General features: G+C 35.7%; 1 long non-coding RNA gene across 1 annotated transcript; it reads left to right on the top strand.

Annotated features, from left to right (window-relative positions):
* The first annotated feature begins 228 nt into the window (after positions 1 to 228).
* On the top strand, positions 229 to 2,025 carry LOC133783867 (uncharacterized). Its single transcript, XR_009870998.1, has 4 exons — positions 229 to 451; positions 532 to 606; positions 1,075 to 1,136; positions 1,856 to 2,025. It is a non-coding gene; the product is annotated as an uncharacterized LOC133783867 (long non-coding RNA).
* The last annotated feature ends 8,424 nt before the right edge of the window (positions 2,026 to 10,449 follow it).

Here is a 10,449-nt window from a genome sequence, read left to right as displayed (position 1 = left end):
ATTAGATCAATTCTTGATGGGAGGTATACATAATCAGTGGTATTGATGCAAAGTCAAAACGAGCTTAGCATAAGTGCGCTACGCTCGATCGGGTAAGCATAACTATTGGGTATGAAGTCATATGGACCTAAGGTTTGGTGTGAGTGTTTTACACATAACGATAATAGGCCTAGCAGATGATTAAGTTGAAATTATTGAAGTGATAAGGTTTTCACAAGTCAAAAGGTGAAATGATGAGATGAAATGTGTCAAATTTTGATACAATAAGGCTAAATCATTGAAAATAAGGAATTTTCATCAACCTTATCACTTTGCACGACCATTATTCTGAAAAAACAGAGAGAAAAGAAAACCAAAAACCATTTCTTGGCTGGTTTGAAGAAATTCTAAGGAGATCCAAGTGAAAGCAAAGCCAAAGAAGTAGATTAAGCTTAGTTCTAGCCTTTTTATGGTAAGTTCTTGTACTTGGAAGTTAAAATATGTTTTTGAATTTTTCTGAGAGCTTATATATGGTGTTTTATCCTTTTTAAGATATTTCTTGGGGTTTCCAAGTGGTTTGAGGTTTAGAAAAGCTTGAAGAGATTGTTTTCGCCGAAAAGTTGCTCGGTAAGTGAAATTTTGTGTTTTATGAGGTTTTTGGGGTTCTTGGAGTACAAGATGACTTTTGGTTATTTGATTGAGTTTATAAGAGAGTATATATGTTTATAAATGTTTGAATATATGTGGAGACTCATTTAATTTGGGTGATGATCTAGGAGATAAGAATTTTATCAAAATCGGTATATGATAACTTTATGATGAATCATGTTGGTATTTGGGATATATGGTTATGGCAGGTTATTTGATGTTGATTATTGGTTGATTTTGACATTTGAGGATAGTTAAAATTAAGGGGAAACTCTGTCAAAATTTCTCCAAATGTCTAAGATAAATCTAATGCTCGATCTAGGTGGTTTAAGGCATTTTAGGCATGTTTTGGGTATGAAATTTGATATGATGTTTTATGGGTATTTTTAAATGAGAGTTCAATGTATTACTGCCATCATTATGATGAGAAATCCATGCCATTGTCAGGATAAGCACATCAATACCTAAGACACCACTTGTTACACGGTGAACTATATTTTGGACAAAAGGTAAGTAAAGTACTCAACTGCAACACAAGAATTATGTGTTATGTGAAAGTATGCATTATATGAATATTTTGTGAGTAAGTGGTATTAACATACATTGACACTTCATCATAAATTTGTATGCATGACATAATAGTGATATGGTAAATTATTATATGATACAAGACCATGCATGATATTATGATGATTAATTATATGATGCCTTTGCAAGTTTTGTGCAACATAAAAGAAAGTTGTAATAAGAAGTTTAAGTTCAGTGCCACTGTTTTGAAAAGGCAAATGAAAGTGTTAATAAGTGTAAATGGAGGCCTATAGTAGGCTTATAGTGGCTGCCCAATAATTTGGGCTAGGTTTTAGTGAACCAATTATATTGTTTGTCATATTTCCGTTTTTATTTCTCCTCCATATGAGTTATTGTTATATGTATTGACACCACAGTGTGTGGCCGCCTTAACTCTTGAGCCTGACGGGGCAACGATGGAATAAGGTTTTTAATGTGCCCTATTGTGGTGATGGCTAGCCGGAGGAGAACCCATGGGATTTTATATTGTATGTGTAACAAGCCCTGCAGGCATTGACCAATTCAAACAGTGTGCACAATATTAAGGGGCCCAAAAATTTAAAAAGAAGTTGTGTATGTCCATTGATATTGGGTAATCATTAGCATTGCATGCATTACTTTGCTTACTGAGCTTTAGGCTCACAGTTGTCTTGTGTTGCAGGTAGAGAAAGAAATGTGTGAATGACATGAGGAGAACTGAAGCATGGTCCTGACCCTGATTTGTACATATGAACATATCGACCTTTTGTGGGTTATTTCAGTTATCAGTGAGATGTTTGTAATAAAGTGTGAAGTTATGTTTTGAAAATAAATTGGGTTATTTAATACTTATGTATAATATGTTTGAGACCCACTTTATGTTTAATGTAAATAATGTGAAATAAGTTTTCAAGTTTTAAAAAAAAAAAATGTCCAAACTTTTGCAGTAATAAATTATGATATAGTTTTAAAACGTAACACCTCAAATATGGTTTTAACTAAAATAAGTGAGGGTGTTACAACTTGTCTGCTGTAACATAGGTTGATCCACTAAACCTTAATGTAATCTTGTAGAAAGTCTCCAAAAACTTCACAAATATCGTTGCACTCTCCCAGTCTGTTTCAGTTGGCGCCCCTCATTTTTCTTTCCATCTTTGTCAGCCTCCTCAAAATACTTCACAAAATTTGCATCTGACAGTAAACTTTCAAAAACCTTTTGGAATCTTAATGCACAATTAAGCATGAGATATGTAGAGTTCCACCTCATTTGGACATCTAAAGAGAGAAGTCATTTGCATTCAAATTTTTCTTCTACAACAACTTCTTTAAACCTTTTGAGCCTAGCGGGAGAAAACCTAACATATTTGACAGCATGTCTAATGCTAGTAATCAAATCATGCTTCTCTTTTAACCCTTGAGTGACAATCAAGTTTACAATATGAGCACAACATCTCATATGTAAAAACTTCCCATCTAAAATGAGACCATTTTCCTTTTCTCTAAACCGTCTCTTCAAAATCTGAATAGCAACATCATTTGAAGAAGAATTGTCTACCGTAACGGCAAACAATTTTATAATGCTTCAATTATCTAAACAAATCTCAATCTCTTTGCCAATAGTCTCCCCCTTGTGATCTACCATTTGACAAAAATTTATAATTCTTTTCTGATAGTTGAAATCAAAGTCAACTCAATGCGTCGTGATGGCCATATAGTTCAAATTCTGAATAGAAGTCCATGTATCAATGGTGATGGATACCCTATCATGCTTTAAAATATTTTTCATTTTCTTTTTCTCTTCAGCTACAATTTCAACACATCCCGAGCAATAGTCATCCTGGAAGGGATATCAAACCTAGGTTGTATGGTTCTAACAAACTGTCGGAAATCCTCCCCCTCAACATGTCTAAAAGGTAACTCATCCAACACAATGTACTTTGATAATGAAAGTCTGCATGCCTCTTTGTTATAAGCCACCGGAACTAAAGTTGTTTCCCCCTCCTTCCCTCCTATCACTGGCTCAAAACTTAAAATCTTTTGCTTTTTCTCATCAACCTTATATGGACTAAACTCACAAACATTCTTAAAGTGATTCCACAGATGACTAGTCCTATGCTTTCTACTATCACAGAAGAAATCACTGCCACAATAACAACAAATACATTTCGATATCTCTTCTTTGTCGTTAGGATAAACTGGGGGCAATTTTTCAAAATGCTCCCAAATATTTGACCCTTTTGTTTTTTTTGGAGCCAAATGAGGTTTTTCTCTTTTTTTACCCCTTCTTTTAGGTATACCTTGTGCTTGATCTGTAAGAGTTTCATCATTAGTAGGTGGAGGTGGTGGTGGAGTTTCATCTACTTGATCTTGATTAATATGCATAATCTATAGAGCACAAAGACATATATAATATAATGATTAACAACAAATCATACCTAAAATCCACTAATCCCGTCCAATCCACTACAACTAAAATCCAACATTACAAACACCAACCAAACCACATATACAAAATAACAAATACAATCAAGCAAAACAATCCAACATTCAAAATATCAAATATGCATTAAACTAATAATTATAACAATTTTAATTTTACATATAAAATCAAGCAATTTCTATTTTATCTCACTGCAATTTTAAGTTTAGAACTTTATATTAAATCAAACTCAAAATCCTATATCAAAATTAAAAATATAAATTCACCAAATGCAAACCAAACAAACATTAGCATTATATTATATTATATTCATCTAAATAAATTAATCATCACATATACATATATATATATAATTATATTATATAACCATATCACAGACAAAATATAATATAAATATATATAGCTATCTTAGTTTAAACTAAACTAACCTTGGCTTGGAAGTTTGCACTGGAAGGGAGGAGGACACCACCGCCTGTGACGCCGCCAACCGAACCCATGGAGAGGAGGACGATGCCGCGCCGCCTAGCCTAGCTGCCGACCGAACCCACGAAGACGAGAGGGAAAGAGTGAGAGAGGGAGGAGAGGTGGAGCGGCGTCTGGTCTGGGTGGGCACCGTTGGCGTCGGCGTTTGGGGCTTGGTGGTGGTGTGGTGGTGAGGCACCGTCGGAGGGACTAGGGAGGAAGGGAGACGAGGGGGGTTGGGGGACTCGGGTACGAGGGCTTCGTTTGGGTTGGGGCTTAGTTTAGGTTATTTTCTTTTTTTTAGGTTTTTTATTTTATTTAACCTAAAACAAAAAAAAGTATATATAAAAAAAAAAGTGAAACAATTCGGGCGGGTTCGGGGATTCATCTATTTAGCCACCCGAACCTGACCCGATGAAGCCTCGGGTTGAGCCCGACCCAACCCGAATGTGTGGGTTTTAACATTTTTTTGGGTGTCTCGAGTGCGGGACGGGTCGGATGGTGGGGTTTTCGGGTCCAAATGTGCACCCCTAGTGTAACGGTCCTGGATTAGGAGGGCGTTACACTATCTCTATCCTCCACCACTTGGTTCCTTCTTCTCAGCCCTCCGTCGGTGACGTAGCTCTGCCCCCCATGGCAACATCTTTGCTCTCTGGTTCTTTGTAACGTCCCAAAAATGCTAATAGGGTTTAATGTCTTGATTAGCATGTCGGGAGGGCATGACTGGATATATGTGTGATTAACTGATTAAAGGCGTGACATGATATATATGATGATGTGAGTATGATTATATGCATGTTTATGAGTATTAAATATGCATGTGGGCTCATTCTTGATAGTTGGAGCATATTTGTAATATTGGCCCGTTGCAGGCATAAATGTTAATATATGTGAGTAAATGATTGAGACCACATTATTATGTGGATATATTCGCAGTATACGGCTCGAGGCGATCCTAGTGAACGGATTAACAGAATAGTCACAGTGGGGTTTAATACTTGGCTCAGGACAAGCCTAGGGGTATTTTGGGAAGCTTAGTGTATATTTGGAGTTCATTGAGTAATGGGTAAATATTTGGTAATTAGTTTGACATGTCGGGATTAATTGGGAATTTATAAGACTGTTGGAGAATTAGTGGGAAATGGGAAACAAAGATTGTTTGCCCTTGAAGGGCTTTGATGGGAGATTGTTAAGCAGGGGTATAGTGGTCATTTGGCTAGAGGATATGCTTAATAACTTAGAAGCCTTTAGAAACCACAACACTTTGTTTTCCTCACCACTCCCAACCGACCCTCTCTTCGTTTCTCTCAATTGGTGGAACTTTAAGGAAGCTAAGGGGAACTGGTGGTTGAAAGCTTTGGGAAGTGAAGACTTGAGGCCTAAAAGTTGGTTAGTTGTAGCTAGGGGGAGTAGTTCGAAACCAAGGTGAGTTTTTGTTGCTGTTTCAATGGTGCTTTGTTTTGGTTTTATAGTTGTTCTTAGTTTTAAGGTTTAAGATTGTGAATTTGAATTTGGATGGAAGTTTGAGTGTGTTGAGCTGGGGTTTTGTTACTAGAATCATATTGGTGTTATGTTGGGGATTGAATTATAGTTTTAGGATTTATTTTGGAAGTTTTGGTGGACTTTTGGCTGGGAAAAATGCTGGAAAACCCAGGGGATTCTGGGTTCACGGGGGCGCGCCGCGACTCGCGTGCCTCAGATGCCCTGGGAGGGTTTGTTAATTTATAAGCTCCCCCCAAATGCAGAGGCTGCACCTCTGACTTGAGGCACGCCGCAACCCTCAGGGCCAGGTCGTGGCCCGCCTAGACAATTTTAGCCTAGGTTTGTCTTAAGGCTCAGGGAGGCTTGTGGATCTAAACTTAAGCGCTTGGGTCAAATTCTACTACCCAGTTTAGTAAAAATCGAGGTCCTAGAGGCTGGTATTTTAATCCAAAGCTTTTAAATGGTTTAGAATCTTATGGTTATCCATTATCTCATTGTGACTAGGTTTTACCGCAAGGGCTCAGGAATTAAGGATCGTGCTTGGGGCCGTCATACACTTGCTGCTCGGGATCTGAGGTAAGAAAACTGCACCCATGTGATTGTCATTGGGACTGAGATTCCCTATAATTGAATATATGTGTTCTGTGAGTTATATATCTGTTATGTGGGATATGAAAGTACGACCTAAGGGTGTCGGGGCTGATGATAAGCGTATTTGACGCAACTCGGCCTAAGGGAGTCGAGGTCAGCTAAATAATCAGAGGACTCGGCCTAAGCGAGCCGAGTTCAACTAAATAATTAGAGGAATCGGTCTAAACGAGCCGAGTTCAACTAAATAATCAGAGGACTCAGCCTAAGCGAGCCAGGGTCAGCTGAGGAACTAGAGGTCTCGACCTAAAGGTGCCGACACCTAAGTATTTGTATTATAGTTGGAGTTATACGTGAAAAGTATATGTTAATCGTTGCCTAGCATGATATTTGTATTTTATTGATTAATTGAATTAATTGGTTTGAAGTTTATTAATAGCACTTGTGATATATATGTTTGTTATTTTTTTAAGTTTTCTTGTTGGGCCTTGGCTTACGGGTGCTACGTGGTGCAGGTAAGGGAGTTGATAGTTTGACCAGCCATGAGTTGGAGAGCTTCACGGGCGGTGTGTACATATGCACCCTTCTCGATCAGCACGGCCGAGATAGCTGGGGAGAAACTAGGGTTAAACCTTGTTTTGCCGCTTAGGTCGGCTAAATTGAATATGTTTACCTTTTACAAGTCTGTAAACTGATTGGGATCCCGTGTACAAACTTAATATTTTAATGAAAAATAATCATTTGGTTGACCAAATCTTTTATTACTAGACCTTAGCTTCGTTTTTAATTACACGTTTAAGTTCAAACGACTTACTTAGCAGGTTAAGCACTATTTTAAACACACAGTGTAATGGTCTTGGTTATTCAGGGCGTTACATTCTTCTTCTTCTTCTTCATCGTCTTCTTCTCCTTCTTCTCCTTTGTTTTCAGATCTGTATGATTTTTTTTCTTCAGATTATATGATTTTCTATTTCGAACCTTGTCTTGTTTTTCCAAATTTGATTTTTTTCCCAAGTCTAGCTAAGTAACTGATTACCATTACAACTAGTTCATTTTTTTTTTTCAAATCTGATTTTTTTTCCAGACCTAGGTGTAACCAAATACAATTTTGATTAGTTTAGATTTTTGTTTCAATCTGATTTTTTTATCACACCTGGTTAAGTAACTAGGTACCATGGTGATTGGTTCCTCTTTTTTAGATTTGATTTTTCTTTTAAGATCTTGCTGTAACCGACTATGGTCACGATGAGTTTAGATTTTTTTTATTTGGATCTCATTTTTTTCACACATGCCTAAGTAACCAGATAGCATGACAATCGATTTAGGTTTTTATTTTTTATTTTTGCAGACTTGATTAAATAACCAGTTACTATCACGATCAATTTTGTTTTTTTTAGATTTGGTTAAGTAGCCAGTTACAATTCAGTTGGTATATTGGTAGTGGTAACCGATTACCACCACATTACAAAAAAAAAATTATTTTTATAGTTGTAACCTGTTACCACCACATCACTTAAAAAAATAAAAATGATTTGGATAGTGGTAACTGGTGAAGAAAAGAAAATGGAAGAAAAGAAGAGGAAATGGGAATAAAAAACATGGTGAAGAACTCGTTGTTTTCTTAAAAAATAATGTGTAAAAAACGTTTTATAAAATATGAATGATAAAAAAAAATTACAAATAGATTAAAATTATAAAAATAACATCAAAATATATTAAAACTAGCTACAAAAACTGTATATGGTCTACAAATACAATATTAAAAATACATGGGAGAAAAACTTCCATAAAAATCTAAATATATATATGACATAAGAAACTTAAAAAAAAACTGCCATATTTTTCGAAGTTTTTTTAAAAAGATCTCATAGTTGATGAAATTTTCTCTAGTAAAATCGAAATATTACGATCTGGTGGAACATATACACCTCAAGTTGAAGATTCATTATGGAGATTTTTGTTTTGTTTTCGAAGGTCCAAAGGCTGGATTGTATCCTACAAGAAGAGAGCCAATGAAGAGGTATAAAGAAAACAAATTATAACTTCTTTTGTGGTTACAATTTTTTTGGTTAAGCATTGAAAGCATATTCAATGTATCATGAAGGGGGTTTCCACCCTATTAAGGACAATGTGAAGGCATATTGTTGTATTAATAATTCCTTGTGGTGGGACAATGACGAAGAGGAAGAACCTAAAAAAATGAGTGAAAGATCTTGTATTAATTTATGAGGAAGAAGGGGCAACCGACCCGATGCGATGTAATGATTTTTTGGCTATTGATTAACAAGTTTTAGACTCGCTTTGTTATGTATTTTTAGGTTTTATTTTAGTTAATTAGGTTTGTTTGTGTAGTATTACACTTATTTTTATGTTTGTTTTCAGGTTTTTAGTATTTAATGACGGGGATTGAGTGGATTGAGGAGAAACGTGCATAATTGAGAAGAAATTGGCACATTTAACGTAAATGTGGTATTTGGAATAGTTCGTGGACTCCGTATACTGAGTGCATGGAGTTTTTAGAGCCAAAATATTGATTATGTGGAAAACATCATTTGAGCCGCGACGCTTATGCATTTCAGAGAGGTACATTCACGACATTCATTTGCGCTGCAACTCATCATTACAGAGTCGTGGCGCTAGAAGAACCCAGAAAATAGAGTAACGCATTTGTGTTGTGCAGCGCAGGAATAGAGGGTGTCGAGGCTTATCGCTCAAGCGCCACATTGCCTGATGAGTAGTGCCGCGAAGCCTGACACAGTGTTTGTTAATTCAAGGGCAATTTTATGGGGGCAAGAAGGTCTTTTCACACATAATCGCTAAGGCTTCTATATAAACATATTTAATGCACTTTTAAAACAGTTTTTGGCTGCTAAAAACTCAGAGAGAATTCTTTTCTTCTTCTTTTTCTTATATTTTCTTTAAATGTTTTCTTATTTATCTTTGATGGATCATACTGCAGTGATCATGAACTAATTTTATTTTCTAGGGTTTTAATATAATCTCTTATTACTCTATTATTATTCAATGCATGTTTTATGATTTCTTCTCCATAATTGCTCTATTCAATTTATGTTTAATGCTTGTGAATGCTTGATCACCATTTGCATGATTCATTTATTTTCAATTAAAAATCTAATAAGTGAGAGTTAATTATGCTATAATTGCTTAGACACAAATTTCGATATTGGACCAGAGTACCTGTATGGTTTGTGTAGATTTTAGGTTTTTATTCTTAATGTCTTTTGTATGTTGAAACTTATCAAAAAGATATAGAAAGTTTGCATATAGGTTGAGATTTATATATCATAGTAAGAATATAAATTGCTTTTGTAAACATGCTATCACAAGAAGAAAATTGTATTGATGGCATGATAGAGTAGATAGACGATGAAATTAAATACCATAATCTTTCATCCACGGTAGAAGACAAGGTCACAATTAATCTCTTCTTCACATTCGACAAAAAGGTTCTCCTTACAAATATCCCCTATGTGTTGAACATGAATAGGAACTTTGTAAGTGGTGATTTGTTCAGCAAAGTGAGCATCAAAACAGTGTTTGAATCTGGAAAGTTAATCTTGTCCACAAGTATGAATTTTGTGGCAAATGACTATACATATGGTGGCACGATTAAACTTTGTACTTCTAATATTTTGATTGACAATAATAAAACATCTCAAGTCTAATATTGAATATGAGAGAAACATTCTAGAGGTACTCGAAAGAAGACACTTTAATGCTTAAACCAACAAGGACCCTCTCGAAATCAATAACAAGTAAGTATGAGTGTGTGAAATTAGTCCAAGGTCACAATGCTTGTCGGATTAGGTGCTATTATAGATTTTCATAAGTCAGGTTAAAGTTTGAAATATTTATCATAATTGGTCCATGTCAACAATAAAAAATATTAAAATATAGATTTGAATAAGTATGTTCCATTGAGATTCGACCTTTAAAGGTCTGGTGAGATTAACCCAATAAAAGGTCGAGCGAAGTCAAGACCTTTTTCCATCTGATCCCCATCTGACAATCTATTCATTGTTAATAATTATAACAATTATTAAGTATAAAAATACTAGTTTAATTACAAGAACAAATTTAGTCTACAAAACAGTTAGGATAACTGTACGCCCTAAATATCCGCACACACTTTGGCGAGCTAAAGAAGGGCCTAACTCGATCTGCCACGTGTCAATCGTCCATCCGGAGCTATTTGTCACCGTCCCCTAAGTAACCAGCCCGAGCTAGTTATTCATTTAGTTGCTCCTTGGAGTCATTGTGTCGGCATGATAAGAGCCACGAGC

Source organism: Humulus lupulus, chromosome 6 (assembly GCF_963169125.1).
Source record: "Humulus lupulus chromosome 6, drHumLupu1.1, whole genome shotgun sequence".
NCBI lineage: Eukaryota > Viridiplantae > Streptophyta > Magnoliopsida > Rosales > Cannabaceae > Humulus > Humulus lupulus.
Note: the sequence above shows the minus strand (reverse complement) of the source record. Positions and strands in the feature narration are given on the sequence as shown.